Source organism: Harpia harpyja, chromosome 3 (genome assembly GCF_026419915.1).
Source record: "Harpia harpyja isolate bHarHar1 chromosome 3, bHarHar1 primary haplotype, whole genome shotgun sequence".
Classification (NCBI taxonomy): Eukaryota; Metazoa; Chordata; class Aves; order Accipitriformes; family Accipitridae; genus Harpia; species Harpia harpyja.
The window spans coordinates 66,623,645-66,643,477 of NC_068942.1; the positions used below are offsets into that span (position 1 = coordinate 66,623,645).

Genomic DNA, 19,833 nt, shown 5'->3' on the forward strand with positions numbered 1-19,833 from the left:
ATTTGTAACTTTAAAAGTAAGCACAAGCAAAACAACGTTGCCTGCCACTATTAACCATACTGTTATTACCCTGCAATCTGACAAAAAAAAAAAAAAAAAAGGAGAATTTAGCTATGATAAACTGCCCATACCTGCAGGGCTATGATCTTACTGGCATCATGGAGACACGGTGGGATGGCTGCTACGGCTGCTATGACGGGAGTGTTGGAGTGGAAGGATACAGGCTCATTAGGAAGGACAGGCAGGAGAGATGAGGAGGGGCTGTCACCCTCTATGTCAATGACCAGCTGGACTACATGGAGCTCCACCCGGGGATGGATGAGAAGCCAACCAAGACCTTATGGGTAGGATTAAAGCAAGGGCAGGGACAGGTGACAATGTAGTGGGGATCTATTACAGGCCACCCAACCAGGAAGACTGAGCAGATGAGGCCCTCTACAGACAGATACGAGCAGCCTCACCTTCACAAGCCCTGGTCGTCCTCAGGGGGGACTTCAATCACCCCGGTATCTGTTGGAAGGACAACACGGCAGAGTATAAACAATCCAGGAGGTTCCTGGAATGCGCTGATGATAACTTGCTTCTCCAAGGAGCCAACGAGGAGAGGTGCTATGCTGGACCTTGTTCTCACCAACAAGGAGGGGCTGGTGGGGAATGTGAGTCAAAGGCAGCCTTGGCTGCAGTGACCATGAAATGGTGGAGTTCAAGATCCTTAGGGCAGCGAGGAGGGCGCACAGCAAGCTCACTACCATATTCAGGAGAGCAGACTTTAGCCTCTTCAGGGATCTGCTTGGCAGAGTACCATGGGATACAGCCATGGAGGAAAGAGGGGCCCAAGAAAACTGGTTAATATTCAAGGATCACCTCCTCCAAGCTCAGGAGCAACGCATCCCAACAAATAGGAAATGCAAAAACGCCAGGAGGCCTGCATGGATTAACAAGGAGGTCCTGGACAAACTCAAACACAAAAAGGAAGCCTACTGAAGGTGGAAGCAAGGACAGGCAGCCTGGGAGGAATAGAGAAATTGTCTGAGCAGCCAGGGATCAGGCTGGGAAAGCCAAAGCCCTGACAGACTTAGATCTGGCCAGGGACATCAAAGGCAATAAGAAAAGCTTCTGTAGGTACGTTGGTGATAAAAGGAAGACTAGAGGAAATGTGGGCCCTCCTCCGGAAGGAAACAGGAGACCTGGTTACCTGGGATATGGAGAAGGCTGAGGTATTCAACGACTTTTTTGCCTCAGTCTTCACTGGCAAGTGCTCCAGCTACACCGCCCAAGTCGCACAAGGCAAAGGCAGGGACTGGGAGAATGAAGAACCGCCCAGTGTAGGACAAGATCAGGTTCAAGACCACCCTAAGAACCTAAAGATGCACAAGTCCATGGGACCTGATGAGATACATCCGCAGGTCCTGAGGGAACTGGCGGATGAAGTGGCTAAGCCACAGTCCATCATATTTGAGAAGTCATGGCAGTTCAGGGAAGTTCCCACAGACTGGAAAAGGAGAAACATAACCCCCATTTTTAAAAAGGGAAAAAAAGGAGGACCTGGGCAACTACAGGCCAGTCAGTCTCACCTCTGTGCCTGGCAAGATCATGGAGCAGATCCTCCTGGAAATTATGTTAAGGCACGTGGAAAATAAGGAAGTGACTGGTGACAGCCAACATGGCTTCACTAAGGGCAAATCGTCTCTGACAAATTTGGTGGCCTTCTACAAGGGAGTTACAGTGCTGGTGGATAAGAGAAGACCAACTGATGTCACCTACCTGGACTTGTGCAAAGCATTTGACGCTGTGCCGCGTGACATCCTTGTCTCTAAATTGGAGAGACACGGATTTGACGGATGGACCACTCAGTGGATAAGGAATTGGCTGGATGGTAGCACTCAAAGAGTTGCAGTCAAAAACTCGATGTCTAAGCAGAGACCAGGGACAAGTGGTGTTCCTCAGGGGTTGGTATTGGGACCAGCGCTGTTTAACATCTTTGTTGGCGACACAGACAGTGGGATTGAGTGCACCCTCAGTGAGTTTGCTGACGACACCAAGCTGTGTGGTGCTGTTGACATGCTGGAGGGAAGGGATGCCATCCAGAGGGACCTTGAGGTGGGCTTGAGAGGTGGGCCTGTGCAAACCTCATGAAGTTCAACAAGGCCAAGTGCAAGGTCCCGCACATGGGTCGGGGCAATCCCAAGCACAAATACAGGCTGGGCGGAGAATGGATTGAGAGCAGCCCTGTGGAGAAGGCTTGGGGGTGTTGGTTGATGAGAAGCTCAGGATGACCCAGCCATGTGTGTCTGCAGCCCACAAAGCTAACCGCATCCTGGGCTGCATCAAAAGAAATGTAACCAGCAGGTCAAAGGTGGTGATTCTGCCCCTCTACTCTGCTCTCATGAGACCCCACCTCAAGTACTGCATTCAGCTCTGGAGCTCCCAGCAGAAGAAAGACATGGACATGTTGGAGTGAGTCCAGAGGAGGGCCATGAAGATGATCAGAGGGCTGGAGCACCTCCCCTGTGAGGACAGGCTGAGAGAGTTGGGGTTGTTCAGCCTGGAGAAGAGAAGGCTCTGGGAAGACCTTATAGCAGCCTTCCAGTACCTAAAGGGGGCCTACAGAAAAGCTGGAGAGGGACTTCTTACAAGGTCATGTACTGAAAGGACAAGAGGAATGGCTTTAAACTCAAAGAGGGTAGATTTAGATTAGATATGAGGGAGATATTGTCCACTGTGAGGGTAGTGAGGCACTGCAACAGGTTGCCCAGAGAAGCTGTGGATGCCCCACCCCTGGAAGTGTTCAAGGCCAGGCTGGATGGGGCTTTGAGCAACCTGGTCTAGTGGAAGGTGTCCCTACCCATGGCCGGGGGGTTGGAACTAGAAGATCTTTAAGGTCTCTTCCAATCCAAAGCATTCTATAGTTCTATGAATTAGCAAAATAACAGAGTTAAGCTCGCATGAGGCAGAACACATTTGAAGTAGCTTAAATTCCCTCCCACTGTATGCTAACTCGGGTAAAAAGAAAAAGTACTCCTCCCTAAACCATCAATGCTACTTCTTGCTGTGCTAAAGTCTCCTAGTCTTCATTTGTATTATTTGTATTGGAAGTACATGAGATCTGACAAGATCAATGTCAACATTATTATGGGAGTAAGCCAGAATAATGAAGTAATTGTATCATTCTAAGTATTTCAACAGCAAGAAGAATATCAAGTTCTTCAGTAAAAGAAAAGCAGTACAGGACCATCTAGAAATAAAAAGGGAAAAAACACATCTACTTGAAGAACAGATTTTAAATTGAAAACATTTGACATGTAAGTACATGTGTTCAGAATTTGTGGACAGAAGTCAACTGAACCTAGCTAACTGAAACTAGCTAACAGGGAAGCAGAAAAAAGCCCAAACTAGTCCTGCTCAGCCACTGTGAGTAACTGTCATGGTTTAAGCCCAGCCAGCAACCAAACACCACGCAGCTGCTCACTCACTCCCCCCTGGTGGGATGGGGGAGAGAATCAGAAGGGTAAAAGTGAGAAAACTTGTGGGCTGAGATAAAGACAGTTTAACAGGTAAAGCAAAAGCCGTGCACACAAGCAAAGCAAAACAAGGAATTCATTCACTACTTCCCATCAGCAGGCAGGTGTTTAGAAATCTCCAGGAAAGCAGGGCTCCATCACAAGTAACGGTTACTTGGGAAGACAAATGCCATCACTCTGAACGTCCCCCCTTCCTCCTTCTTCCCCCAGCTTTATATGCTGAGCATGACATCATATAGTCTGAAATATCCCTTTGGTCAGTTGGGGTCAGCTGTCCCAGCTGTGTCCCCTCCCAACTTCTTGTGCACCCCCAGCCTACTCGCTGGTGGGGTGGGCTGAGAAGCAGAAAAGGCCCTGACTCTGTAAGCTCTGCTCGGCAGTAGCAAAAACATCTCGGCATTATCAACACTGTTTTCAGCACAAATCCAAAACATAGCCCCATACCAGCTACTATGAAGAAATTTAACTCTATCCCAGCCAAAACCAGCACAGTAACAAAGACACCTGCTAAGATGTTCTATCTTTAACCACTGCGTTATTTTGCAAATTGATAGAACAAGGAACTGTAAGAACTTGCTGAAGCTGAATATGGAGGGATAAACACAGGAAACAAGTCCTGCTTCCTGTGGCTTTAGACTAGGTTACAGAAGCTGGACAAAGCAGCACAGTGCCCAAGCTTATCTGTTCTACTAAAATAATACTGAAAAGTCCAGTTTTATGGCCATCAATCTTGATAATTTTAACAGCAAAATCCACAACTTGATGTCCTTACTTTAATGCACATTTATGTGAACAGACAGTGAACTGCACAGCTAAAACTAATCCCTTGTTCTATCATTTAAAGAACTTTATTTCAGAAGGGCACAAGGTTGGGAATGAACAGCCAGCAACGTTTAATAGCGGTTTCTTCTCGTCTACAATAATTCTGTAACTGTGGTGTAGGTTTTTTAGTCACAGGACTATATCCAAGTTGAAGCAGTCCCTTAGTGCACAAAAAAATTTCAAGGAAACACTAAGGAATACAAGCCAAACCAAGTAGGGCACTCACCTGAAGTAAGACATCCTGGATCTAGTCCTGTTCCAAGGACTATTTAAAACATTTACAGAATGACACTCTGAAGTAAACAGAGAAGAGACTAGAGCCCTGGGGATACATCTTTCAAGTTTTTACCACCATTTGCTTGCATAGTATGTGCTATATTCATACCAAGTTAATGCAAAACTACAACTATCTCCTATTAACAAGAAAAATGTATTACTGCCATACACAATATATTTCATCTGCTTTCTTCACCAATGTTTATTTGTAAATTTGTACCCAGCATAATCCTTGTGATACAAAAATTATTTCTAATGCTGTAGGTTTTCGTCTTTGTCCAGGAATGTCTAATTTATTCTCTGAAAACACGCTCAGCATCAGCCAAAAAAAAAGTTAAGTCTCAAGGGGTAAGAAAAAAAAAATCCACATACTCTGAAGTAAACAAATCACAATCTATACAAAAAATATGAATAGAATCTTGCTGCTTGAATATTCTCTTACATGAACACCTAAAGAGTGTGAATATCGCATTCTTTATAGTAAGTTTTATGTCCAAATGCTACATGAAACATTGACTTGCCGAAAGATCCAACGCAGAAAATTCTTACTTGGATAATAGAGGAACAAATAAAAAGAAAACCATAAAATATTACAAATATAAAATACAAAGTAGAAAATTAATGTAAATGTTAATTTACAAAATGTAAAATATTCGCTGAGGATGTTCTATACCAATTACTGCAGAAGTCTGCAGTAAAGTGACTTCTACTTACACTATAAACATTCAGTGGCGAGAGTTGTTTTTGCCCAAGTTAAGGTAAAGAACTTAAAAAGCCCAAACCAAACACACCCAGTTTTTATGTGGAAAAAAAAAAAGCCCCAAACTCAAACATCTCAGAAACAAGTGAAAAAGTTTCATTTTCATGGGAAAAGTTGTGTCGTTGTGTCCCCATCCCCCCCACCTTCATTCAGCAGCCAATATCTAGGATACTTTAAAAATTAAGCATTGACATTTCTGCTCCCAACTCAGAATTCAAAGTTTCTGAACAACATCATTCAGCCCAGAAGGTCTAAGTAAGGCAATACTGTCAAAAAATATTACTCAATAAGATGAATCAGAAATCTCTTTTATATTATGCTATCTTTAACATACAACACAGCTGCATGAGACACTCCTTATCTGTTATCCTTCAAAGTTTGCCTAACAGCAGTTTTTATATTTGATCTTACAATATTCTTAAAGGGAAAAAAAAAAAACCAAAACCGTATTTCAGATCTGTTCCCTTTAAAGAAGGGCAAACAGAATGCATAAATGCTTACAAAGCTCAAATGTAAGCATTCCTATAAGAACAAGCTTCACTGGTTTCCCTAGCACAATCATCAATATTCATTGTAAATGTTCATCCTGATCTAGAAGAATTTTATTTGTTCTATTTTTCTGATACAGAACCAGTCTAACAGCAAAAGCAGAACGTTGGCCTCTAATAGCAAAGTAAGACATACCAAAGCAGCAAAGGCTGCTTTCTGTTGTTCATAAAAGTTTCATTAAAGAGCTTATTAAATGAAGATTACACTGAGGCTCTACATTTGAACGAACTGCTTCTGCAGCATTTTTACAAGCAGTACGGTATAGTTAAGAGCTGGAATTCCTGGCAGACTCCTCCTACATGTCTGTATATAGGAGAGAAATGGAGTATGACATGACACTTAACAGGCTCAGAAAAACGCACAAACCCTTAAGTCCCTCATCTGGTGTTCAGTCACCAGTATGACCAAACCTGGATTTGAGGCAAAAGCCTAATAAACGCTTTCCATTGCAATTAGTCTAGCTCTACCAACAGAGCTAGCAAGACACAGTTCACACCCAAGTTATGCTGCTGTATGTTGTAACAGTCTCTAAAGCAAAAAGATTATACCACTATATACCAGCATAACATACATGGGCTGTAGGGTATTTACCAGTACAGAAATAGAATGTGAAAACAAAAATCACTTTTCTAGCATATCTAGTGTGACACCAGTACATGAGGCATTCAGAATAAAAGTTTAGAAAGGGGATGTTTTTCCTTTAACAAATACAGACATGCAGCCAGATTCTGGGACAAACTATTTCATTTTTTAAAATGATGTGTATAAGGCCCTGTACAACAGTCCTAACTATGTAGTTGCTTAATCAGTGGTGCAGAACGGGTGCTATGCAGATTCCTCTTCTTTCACCTCCTTAACACAGAGGACAAAAGCTACAACGTAAAGTGCACGGCACCTAAGATGCAAGGCAAGGTGAGGACCAGGGAAACTAGATACATCTGTCTTCCCTATGTTATCAAACTACATATCAATTTTTCTTCTACATAGCTTTAATCAGATAGCCTCTTTTCCTGTTTTTGCTGAACTCGTAATTCAAACTGAAGCATACTATTTAAACTAAGGCCTTAACAATTTACCTGTCATTTACTTTCCTCACCATTTACTTTGTATCTCCTATCTGGAACAACATAGAAATTCAATTCTAATTCCAACTCTTCGTACCTCCCCTCTTCGCACTTTTTTTTTTTTTTTAAATTGATTGTATTTCACCAACACAACCACATCGGAATACAAAATCCACAAGAAATATTTAAACACACACATCCTTTCAAAAAAATGAATACATTTCTAATCATATTCAGCTTCATAAGAAGTATCACAGCATGTGTTTCATGACAAACATCTTTTTATCTCTGCCACTGCTGTATCTAACAATCTATGGATAGAATAAAGTAGCTAGTTTCATTATTCTTTCCAAAAAAGTTCACAGTAAAATTCTATAACCTCACACACAGAAGTTGCTTTACTCTAAGGTCCTGAAGAAGCTTTAAATATAAAATAGGAGAATACAGTGAAGTGATACATAAAAACCTGCTTCTCCCATACTACAAAGCATAGTCTTACCGTTTTAATTTCCGCAGTCTCTGTGTTTATGCTTCCCGAACTGCATTTTGACATCATGGTATCAGCTTGTAGATTAATCACATAATTTGCAAGCTTCGGCTCTTAAAAACAACAACAAAACCTATGAACTATAAAAATGGTTTGAAAAGGGAACTACCATAGCAGGGTTAATTGTGGCAATTCAGTTGCTTATAAACATTTAGATGTGTCAACCCCACACTGTAACTTGCTGACAGAAAATGAACTATTTAAGTCCATCCTGAACATGAATTATTTTAGTTTAGTATTAGAAATAAAAATTTAAGAGTGATTTAAAAGCTAATTTTTGGTAGTTTAAATGTGCAAGGAAAGCGAACTTCCCTAATCCTCTTTACAGGTTACTATGATTAATATTAATAACTGGTTCATGTGAGAAATACAAGAGTAGTATGTTCTACATAATTTTACTATGTTTGGTACAATTGTACTGCTTTTTCCATGCACATGTACTTTCATTTCACTTGAGTTAAACATTTAAAAAGAAAAAAAAAATCAGAATTCAAACTTCTGTACAGTATTTCAATTTGAAGCCGCAATTAATACAGTAAACTCATGAAAAAAAACAATAACCATTTCTTCCTAAGTACATTAACACGTTTTTTAATAAAAATAAAAATATTGTGCAATTAAGGTGGTGATTTGCATAAAAATACATTTAGCTATACAAGTAAAAGTAGGAAAGACATGACAAAGAATTTCATAGATATATTAGTCATTCTATACAACTACAACTTAAACCAAAAATACCATATCTAAGCAGATCTACAATGTCCTCAAAGCTCTAAAATATTTACGCGATATATTCACCTAAAGTATGAGTTTTCCCAGACCTAAAAAGAGAGATTCTGAAGTCAATTTTTTTAAAATCAGTACTGAAAACTTAAATGCTGAATGGATCTTGATGAAAATTTCTACTCCAATCAGTTCCACAAAGTTAACAAGAAGGACACTCCCAAGATTACTTCAGTATGTTCATTTTTACCTCAAATGCTGATGCTGAGCTTTTCCAGAGTCTCCAAGCCTGTAATTTTGTTTCACCCTAGGTAACCTAAAAGGCAATATAAAAAAGAGAGCATTTTAACATGAACTGCCATAAAAATCAATTGTGCCATGTGGTAGTCTGCTTTCTTGCATTTTAATATTTAGCTCTGTAGCAACAGCACATGGTCCTCCAAAATCTAATTATCATATGTCCTTTTTTGGCTAGGGATACAGACAGTCAGTGTCTGAAAGATCAGCCTTAAGAGCGCTCAGGAGATATTTGCATATTTTGTTTTATCTGCTAAACTAATCGCTAGTTGAGTCCAACCAGATTTACCGTTTTCCTCCCCTGTGCTCCCTCCACGCATGTTTCACCTAATACAGTAATGAAAACTTGAAGAAACTTATCATTCAACACATTTAAAAAAAAAAAAAAACTTAAATAACTTATGTGTTTCCAGAAAACAAAATAAACAGTTATTGTTCTATTTTACAACAAGAATATTTGTGGAGCACAGCACAGAAAATCTGATGAGTACTGCATTCATATACAAAATAGACCTATGAAAATTTTATTCCCAGGGCTACTTTTTAAATTCGTGTTTGCACTATACACACATCCTTTTCTTCTGCACAAAATACAGCAACTTGCTGCTAAGATGCAGTGACTAGACTTAAGTTTATTATAACTGTTATGCCTAGGTTATTCATTTATTCACCACCTCTAGAACATGAACCAGAATATGTATTCCACTGAACCAGAAAATAGCGTAACAACAGAAAACTATCACACCTCTGCTAAAAATACAGAAATATACTGCACTTTATATTTGCAAGAAAAGCAGAAAGGAACAATACAGACAGCCTTTAGTCACCCCACCATATAACAAACATGAACAGAAGAAAAAATAGTTCAACGCTGTCAGTAAAGCTAACACCATACATGGCTTCACATAGCAAATTTACTTTTTTCCCTAATCGTAGATGGCAAACAAAAAGCATACAGATCAGCAGGTAAAATCTGGGAGAATCAAAAAAAGTATGTAATTCTCCACCAACCCCAACAATTTCCTTTGGCACATCAAAGCCATAAAACACAAGATTGCAGCTTTAATCGATTGGCAGACATGAATTACAGTAGGCCCTTTTAATGCCGAAGCCAACATAAAACCAGACAGGCCACATTCCTGAGATGCAGTCAAGTTCTAGTACAAAACAGCGAGCTTATATCACATTAGCATCTAAATGGTGTTGGTGCACCCACTTAGACAAAAGCTTGTTGCAGTAGACGGCCAATCCTTCCCGTCTGCAGGCCAAAGGCATCTGCAGCTTGCCAATGATCCCAGCCAAACAATAGACACAGCTAGGGGTTACCACAGCAAATAACATAACCAACTACTCCAGCATTTAACAACTGTAACATTGGAGTCCAATCTGACAAGATTTTTTTTTTTTACCACATTTAAAAAAAAAAAAAAAGAAAGAAGAAAAATCTCATTTTACTCTACAGTGACTGGGGATCTTGTTAAAAGAAAGCAAAAGGGTCAAAAAGGAAAAATTACTGACACTGACATTGCTAAAAATTAGATTTCTAGAATGTCTTCTATTGAACAGTAACGCCACCATATTTTTTTTTTAAAAAGGTTTCTATTAAGAACTCAACATTCACATATTTTATCTACAAGGTAGAAGGTGAGAGTTCCAAGATAACTAGCCATTTGGAGCATTTAACTAGACGCACCACAAACACATCAAATACTCAAAGAATAAAGCAAAAACATGAAAAAAAAAAAAATCAGCTCCTATAAAGACATCAAGAGAAGCATCCAAGGAGTGATACACCAGTCACTTCTGCAAATCTCCAGTGCTCTAGAAACCTGCAAGCAACCACTACCTGCAAATCTCAGCCACGAAATTGAAGTATCTTGGCTATCTGCTACTTAAACATTTGCTAATACAAAAACCAAGTATCCAAATATATCAAAGAGTATGCAGAAGAATATATCAACAGGTTTTATTTTTATTTCCTGGTTTTGTAATTCAGTATTTGAAAATAATCATGTTAATATGACACCTAATTGTTGCTATTAAAAAAAGATTGTCAGAAAAAGGAGGACCGAAATTTGCAGCAAAAGACCTACTGACACATTACAGGCAACAGTCTTAATCTGAAACAGACTATCAATGTTTTTGCTCTTCAACATCTTCTACATTTGAAATTAAACAACTATCCCCTCCATCCCAATAATGATGTTAATATTTAATTAAGCCATTATTCAAACTGTTAACAACTTGAAAATGAAGTTCTTATCTTGCAAGATCTATGCAATTGGACTCTTAAGCTCAACAACAAAGCTATGATGAAGTGAATTAGCTTCATGCAAATACAAATGAATTCCAGCACGAATCAAAGTCCTATAGCATCAGAGGGGGTAAGGTAAAAACTACCATTATGATTGGGAGGAAAAAGTCTGCCTGGGCTAGCATCCTGTCTCTCTCTAATTACAGCTGGTAGCAGATGCTGGGGGGGGAGAAGGCACGACTATAAAAAGGGACTCTTCCTTCTCTTCCATGTGTTATTCCAGCAACCTTTAATTTCAAGTATTTTTCTTTGGTTTATTATAGTACAAACAATAAAGTTAGTCAGAAACCACAGTACAAACTCCATACTACCTCAGATTAACTCCAAAACAAAATACTCTTAGCATCCAAGGAACTAAGCCTTCTCAATGGAAGTCAGGAAAAAGAATTACACTCAGGACACATCTCTCTAAATAAAAAAAATCTGAGCTATATTAACACTCTGAAACACATTTAATAGATTTAACAGCAATCAGAATTGAATTACTCCCCGTAATATTTAATTCGATTTTTTTTCAAGCTGCTGCTTGAAAACTAACCCACAGAAGAATCACTGCCAAGTTTATAGATCCTAATTTATATAGGTAACTATACTATTATTATATCAATATCACAAGAAGGGCTAATATCTGACCATATCTGTGAATTTATTTATCATTTGGTCCTTTACTTGGGTACTGAATTATTTACTTGTGATTATTTAGTTTATTTAAAGGTTATGTTCAAGCCTTTCAGGCACCTATGTCTTTCGACAGGAAAGCAATTAAGCAGACATTAAGGCAGGGATTTCTCTCTTCCTCAATCTGGGGGCAAGCTGTGAAGCAAGTACAGTTCCAAAAACACCAATTATTCTTGCTTATGATAAGTAAAAGCAGCAGCTGCCCCCTGAATATAACCCCATGTGGGGATTTCAATCCCATTATTTGCATAAACATAAATCCTTTCTCTCCAATGTGGCAAAAAGTCAAGCTCCCCAAAGCATGGGTGTTTGACAGTTTTCTGTTATCTCTGTGCCAGAACATCCAAAATTACTGAGTCCTACATTACAAAAGGCTTTCTCTGAATTCAGTGATTGTGTGATGCAAACCCCAAATATCTGCAGGTCTTAAGTCACCCTCTAGAATTCCACCAAGTCTAAAATGAGAATTCAGATCTCCTATAGTTGGTCATAATATCAATTTATGTATCACCCAAGAATCAGTGTACAAATGTTAGGCTCAGCTTCAAAAAAGAATGTATTTATTATTAACAGTGCAAACTAACTCATCCTAATGCAACCTTAAAATACGGAAGTATTATGTACTGGTTAGCACGTTATTTACTCCAATTACATCTTGGGCTTTGTAGTTTTTGATCTGTCTTCCTAAAATAGAAAGGCTTCTTACCAGTTACACTATGCGTCTGCACATGTTCTCTCCCTGCAAAGAACTTGCGGGCACACTACTGGAATTTTCTTTTACGTGAAGCTAGGATGAAGTCAATATTAAGTTCATAAAAATATGTAGTATAAAGAGACTATTTTAACTCCCAAATTCAGAAGACGCTCAAAGCTGCTCAGATGCCACAGAATCCAACCTCCAGAGAGGTAACACCAGAAGCAAGGGGGGGAACAAAAACCTCAACATACTTCATTGATTCTTTCATTTTATTGAAGAAAAAACTGAGTAATTGGTAAGACATTTCCACAGGCCCACCAATTTTTTTCAGAATATGTAAGAATGTCTAAAGGTGTAGATGAAAATGCTCTGTGGAATACAGTGTTGCAAAGGCTCTCACACAAGGTGAAAAATAGAATTTCCCATGTATTCTTTTCTCGCAATCATAACATGTGCCTGATTGTAAAATGATCCAAATTAATTCCAAATTGGGAAAGGCCATTAGAAAAGGAAATTCTTAGTATTTTAACCTAAATATCTGGCTAACCAATTTACTGTGCAGAAGAGCCAGAAAGAGATATGAGAGTCAACCAGGCCAGTGTTAATTATTTGCGTGATGACAATCTCAAATCAACAAGCGTAGTACATTCTGCAGCAGTAATGGACCAATGCTAAAAAACTTTGTGCACCATGAAGCACTTTGCACAGATTCCAGTTATTCTGAATTTTCTATTTATAAAAGTATAAATGACCTTTGCCTCAACAGTAGTAATTAATGCTTTCTGTTTGAGACAAACTAGAAAGAACTGCCATCTTTAAGGCAGAGGCTTTTATATCCTACTGAAGCATTAGGCCTCAGCATAGAAGCAGCTACTTAGATTATACATACGTAGTTGAATACAGTGAACATCATGTTAAAAAGCTACAGCATTTTATAGATAGATATTTCTCTCCATGTAAATATATGCAGTTAGAACGTGACCATTCCTTTACATTCTTTACAGCTAAACAAACTAATGTAAGACTTCAGCAAGTCAAACCAATTAACAATTTCTGTTTATTTTAATGCATCCATCTTCACTTTTCAATATTGTCCAATGAAGCACATATTTGCATACTGCCTGGGGTTCAAAGCTGGTAAGAAGCCATAAATATTACATTTTAACTGTATGAAGCCAGAAGCTTCATGTAGTATTTTCATATCACAGGTTATTTGTAGCACTGTTGACCTTCAAGAACAACTGACATGATACCGAAGCCGATTCAGATATATTCAAGAATTTACTTGGTGAAAAGGTAGTGATGAGAGAGCGGAAGTCCTTATCTGAGGTAAAGTGGCAAAAAATAACTGTATGTGATGAGACATGCTAGTGTTGTATACTCTCAGTCCTGAACAATAGGTAAGAAAAACTGGAACAGTTTGTAAAGATCTGAGGACTTCATCTTGTGCTGTATAATTTAAAGTTTTCATTTAAGAAAAAAAAACTTTAACAGGTGCCTTAAATGGAAGTCTTAGGTTTAAGAGTAAATATGGAATCATGACTGACTTTGAAAAATCAAAATATTCAAGATCCACAAAATACAACTGAAACAGGTTCCTCCCCCAGTATGTGGGATCATAGGTGTGTCTAAACATTGACTGAGAAGCTTCAAAATTTAAGGTTTTTTTTTCTCCTCCTTTGAAAGCTTTTTACATTCTGATGAACTATGAAAGCTAGCACAAGGTCAAACAGATAAACAGCCTACCATGTTAGAGCTAGGAAGTAACCATTCGTAAGGGTCCCTTAGCTCCAATACTGATGCAACTAAGCACCCGTAACACTTTAAGTGCACAGACACAAATCAGAAAACAGACCCATTCCTGATTCAGCCATCTGTCAATCTTCCACAGTAGCAGAACAAATGCAAGATGAAAAAGAATAATTGGAGAAAAAATATGTATCCTTGAGAGACTTCCCTGAATATATATTAATAGGTATCTTTGCCTAATGCCAAGTCTACATTACAGTTAAAAATCTTTTCAGTCCAGTGCAGCATTAGTCCAATTTTTCACATTAGCTCTGCACATTACATGTATAGTAATGGATATTCATACTATGTGGCTAAAAAAAAAAAAAAAAAAAAAATCAAAGTTGCTCCTCCTTTTTGAATGATAAAAAAAGCTTCAAAAACTGAAATAAGCTGTTTTGCTAGAGCCACCATTAAAAAAAAGGGGGAGGATAATTTTTTACCCTTCGTTTCTCAGAATGGAGTGAAAGTTATTCCTGCATATAAGCAAAAGCATTCCCAGCTATGCAAATGAAAGGATGGTTCCAGACATCAAAGCAGTTGTGGTTTACTGAGTATGGCATTCCTTCTAACCTGCCTCAATAATAAGCAAAGATAATGGAATATTGCTAAATAATTCCACTTTTTCTATATTATTATCTAAAACCACTCAGGGCTGAGAAATAAGGTTTTAAAGGAGTTAAATCCCTGTCAACGGTGCAGTTGAAGGTTTCTGACACTAGTTTGGGTTCTGGAAGCAATATAATTAAATTAATATAGTACTGCACCTGCCAACTAACTCTTCTACCAAGCACAACTCAGAATTAATATATTCCTATGGTTCTTTCAATTCCAGACCATGTCTGGACAACTGGCACAATATTGCACCAGAAAGACAGACATTCCTACAGGATCTTGGTCCACAGCCATCCGTTGAAGGAGGTTCCTCTCTTCTGTAACACTAAGATATAGTCCTGTAATTTAATCAGTTGTGAACTGCATTTTCAGGTCAGAACACAAATATACTGGTTTCAGTAGAGCCTCTTTTCTAAAAATATCACTGTAGATTTTGCTTTACCTGGTATTACCAGCTCCACAGCTGGTTATCAAATAATAGTAGTATGAAAAAATAGAAAATATGAAGCAAAAGAAGGAATTCTGTCCTGTTCTTACCACATCAGCTGTAGTTTGCACAGAAGTTGTCAAACCAACTCTCATTATGCCTAATATCATCTAATTACCAGAAGTATAATAGCAGACATTATACAGGTTGCTTGACTGCAGCAATATTAAGCAGCCAACATCAAGCAACCATCAGCAAAAACTTGAGGTGTTTTACTATGTCATCAGTTCTGAGTTTTCAGAGAAAATCCAGTCAGTTCTGCAAGGTCTACCTGACAGCTACAACAGCAGAGCCTGGACTATCTCCCCTTTCTGCTGGTCTCCTAAACTTCTACTCTGGATACAGGTACATTCACTGCAGAAATCCTGGCAATTGACAAGACAAGACAGGGAGATGACAGGAGAATCAGATAAGCAGTAGAACACATCTCTACCATTTTGAATTTGGGAAAAGAAAATACAGATTCACACACGATCTTTTGTGGTTATCACCATATCATTCTTCCAATCTTGGCAGCTCTGCAAACACGTCAATACTTTCATTTAGCAATGAGTACTAGATTAGGAGTACCTTCTTGCCCTCATTTATCCTCACAGTACCCTGCAGATGACCAATTCCAGCAGGTCAGACTGACTATGTAGTTCTCCTACGGTCAACCAAATCCAGACTCTCTGAAGATGTCCACGAAGCAGCACAGAAGGGGATAGACAGCAGAGCAGCTGTAATGAATACATAACCTTTTAGGCAGGATTAGAAGAAACACTGCCAGCATTTAAATGACAAAGAACTCAATCTAGTTATGAGGGAATCAAAGGAAAGGAGCAAGTTTCTAGAAGCAAACCAGAAAAACATGAATGCAATCAAAGTCTTGGAAAAGTAGACATACTTCTGCTTTAAAAAAAAAAAAACACCTTACTAAAAGTCTTAACATACCAAATAATTTGGTTTAAAAGTAGGGCAATATCAAGCATTTTAAGGTAAATTACTCCACCATTAACATCCCACTACAGCAAGTCTGATTAAATCGAATCCATTAACACCCCTTATTTTAATCTTGATTTATATTGGGAAACCTTACATATAAGGTTTCTTATATAACTAACCTTTCTATCAGTCAGAAACTTATTTTGGTTTTGTAGTCTTCTCTAGAAACAAGTGCTTCCATATTGATATTGTTTACCTTGATTTGCAACTATCAAATACAGGCATCTGATTAATTAGGAGAGTAGTGTCCCAGCCATTATTAACATTCAAGTAATTACACCATCTACCTTACTAATTGGTATATGCCATTATGTATAACAATTTCCCCCCCTGCCGGTTACTGTGTATTTGGAAAGAATTTACAACTCAATGCAAATGTATATTAAAATTATAATAATAAAACTTTAAATTATGCAAAATAAATATTTAAATACAACTGGCTTTCAATTTCATTGATTAATCATTTGCTTTTATCGGCTAATGACCTGACTTATGTGAGTAGGCATAAACAGATGCACCAAGATGCCTAAAGAGGCAGATAATTGATTGGTATGACTTTCAGAATGATTTAAGCAGATTACATGCCTAACTTTCAATGGAGATTTGAAACGTTTCCCAATTCTTCCTCAGGATTGCTTTCTCAACCCTGAACAACAGAAAATCTCTCACTTCTCTTTAGTTAACAGATGAATTACACCACCTTTCTTGCACAACAAAAATCAAAAGTACTGTTATTTGGAAAAATACATAATTAGCTTTTACCATTTTAAAGACTGGATAGACAGATATTTACTGAAGGTAGGATACAATTCCAAAACTCAAAAACTTTCCTTTTCTCTGGAACTACATATAATTCATTCAAAAATGGCTGATTTCATAATTTCCAATTCAAGCTACTCCAGCATCTTTCAAACACATACTAAAACTAACTGGTGAAAAAAACCCAAACTAAACAAAAAAAAACCCCCAGGCTATAAGTCTAGGCCTTTAAGACTTGCAATATAAAATAGTTTTGGAATTAAATTTTAAAGGTATATTGTTTTAAAAAGTTTGACTCTGCTGCACAGACAAGAGCTTAGAGAAACTGAGACTAATCAACTAAGGCAATGAAGTTCATTCAAAAAGTAAAAGTGTGTTAAACCCTTATGGGCAAGCTGTCACTGAGAAGAGTGACCTTATTACTCCTCTTCTAGTAGGACTAAACACAGAGCATATGCAGAGGTTTAACATACCATAATTTCACCAGATTGGTATTTCATCTTACCTTCTCCAATATGCTCATAAAAATTTGTGTCTGGTTGTACAGTCAAACTTTTCTAAAATAATCACCAAAGAAATATGATCTCTCTGGTGTAGACAAAATACAGGAAATCACTTTGTATTTTATCACTTTCCTTTCATTTTCACTCAGCAGCAAGACAAAATGCTGTATGATAAAGGCTCCCAGATCAGAGCTTAACATGCATTTAATATGGCACCGCTATACGTACAAGAGCACCACTTTTATTTACTCTTTAACCTACATGCTGCCTCCAACCCCCTCTTACACTGGCTGGCACAACTGTTTCCAGGTAATTTGTGGCCACATCTAGAGACAGACCATAACAGAATAAAGAAATCACACAGAATAAAATTTTTTCTTAGATTAATTAAGTCTCCTTAATCCACTTTAGCATACACCTTCAGAAATGCTTGCACCAATAAAGCTTAACAAATACCACTACGTGGGGACACATACATATTTTCTTTCTAGGCAGAAATGCCATCTAAAATGCACGTCAAACTACAGCTCGAGATATAGCCTGTGCGCTTTGGATGCCTAACAGGAAAAGGATTTACTGTTTTGAGTAGTACCTCCATGACCATATATCCCCTAATTAGAATGCAAACTTTCAAAGAATATGAATATTTTATATTAAACTTTTCTGCTTTTGTTGTTTTAATTAACCCTCTAGAGAGGATCATAGTATCAATTGCAAATAATCCTGCATTAAGTATTGGCTACTATTTCATATGAAAATTATATATACAGTCAACTAATATGCTTAGAAGTATGCCTGTAAATTGAAAATTGTAAATATTGTTTATCCCATAAATCCAACAGGGTACAAAAGTTTAGCCCACACTTTTAAGTGCTGAACTAACATTGAAAGGCACATTGTTTACATTTTGGATATCCTTGCTCAAAGATTTAATGTATCTTAACTGTACTATCACCATTCAATTACACATTTTAACAAAAACTGCAGTCAATTTTCACCATAAAACTGAGCTTAACCTATTGAAAAAGCCATGGTCTGGAAAATTTGTGTAGCCTAACCCCACCCCCAGTTCTACTCTGAAAGCAAATTTATGGGGTGGCAAGAAAGAGAACCTTAATCAAGTTGGGGGAAAAAGAAAAATCAGAAATTTTTCCTGATTCACAAAGGTGACTTGCCTCTCTCAACTAGTCCAACTTGTTACTTTTGAACTTCCCACATAATTATTTAAAGACTTCTGTGGTGGATAGTGTGGGGTCCTAAAGCTTTGATTTCAAATTAAGGATTACAAATCTCTACAATATTGGTGGTAAACAAACCAGGGAGTTGTTTGATTGTTTTTGTTTTGGGTTTTGTATCCATGTATGTGGGTTTTTTGGTTGGTTTGGGGTTTTTTTTGTTTGGTGGATTGTGTTGGGTTTTTTTAAAATCAGGACAGTGATTTGCCTTTCCTTCACTGAAGCCTAACCACTTTGCTTTCAAGACCTTTTAAAGCTAATCAGAGTATGCCTGAGAACTTGAACACACAATTACCAAAAAAACCCATCACTTTCAGAAGAATAGAAAACTGGATAGAGGAAAACATTCATTTTTTAGGTTATTAGGCTTTGATTTGTATTTGATTATATTACTATCTTGGAATACATAATCACTACATTTGAGGAAAACTGGAAAAGATGTCCTGAAATTTTAAGCAGTTTCTTGCACAGCTCCCTAATTATGGAGTCACAACTACAAATCACCTCTAGATAAAAATGAGAGGTTTTAAACTAGGCAGAACTTCGGATCTGAACTTCCCAAGCTAATAGCCAGAGTCTGTGTTCCATCTTGATTTCTGCACTTTCTGATGGTTGTTACCTTTGTTAAAAAGCTGTTAAAACTTCAGAATAGTACTCACTAAAGAAATGTAGTTAAATCTAATTGTATTTTTATTCCATTTTCATAACACACCATAAGCTTTCCCCCCCCATTTTGGTTCATATCCTGGATTTACCACAGCTGATTTTCATACACAAAACCCACAAGATTACTATAATAATACACCTGTTTATAAGAGCAGCTATTAACAGTAAGTGAGAAAGTAGAAGGTTGAAAAAAATATGAAACAATTATTTTAATTAATAGGTGAGAAAAGAAATCAATATGCATACAGGAACACAATCAAGTGGAAAGTAGTATTTTGGAATTAGATTTCACGAGAGTGCAGATCCAATCCGATGGCAACCTGGTGCTAGATGAAGCAACCCCATTCTCACTGCTCCTTCCCTTCTCTAAACACCTTTGACACTTGTCCAACTCTTTGGGAGGAAATGGTTCAGCACACTAACCAAGTGATTTTTTTTTTTTCTTGACATAGGCAAGTTTTCTGCTGGTTCAGCAAGCTGAATTAAGTAGTTGATGGGGATCAGACGAGTATTAGAGCTGGCATGAGGAGACAGTTGTCATCCATTTT

The 19,833-nt window shown here is 37.9% G+C and overlaps 1 protein-coding gene across 6 annotated transcripts in view; it reads right to left on the reverse strand.

Annotated features, from left to right (window-relative positions):
• The window catches only part of DICER1 (dicer 1, ribonuclease III), a 73,913-nt gene that overhangs the window by 46,621 nt on the left and 7,459 nt on the right, over nucleotides 1-19,833 (reverse strand). For 5 of the 6 annotated variants that reach the window (XM_052783070.1, XM_052783071.1, XM_052783072.1 and 2 more), the window contains exons 2-3: nucleotides 8,513-8,578; nucleotides 7,492-7,592 (exon numbers count right to left, since the gene is read on the reverse strand). The gene's annotated coding sequence lies outside the window, so the exon portion shown is untranslated. Of the gene's footprint in view, nucleotides 1-7,491; nucleotides 7,613-8,512; nucleotides 8,579-19,833 lie in introns of all 6 variants that reach the window. The other variant, XM_052783073.1, reaches the window with a different exon arrangement.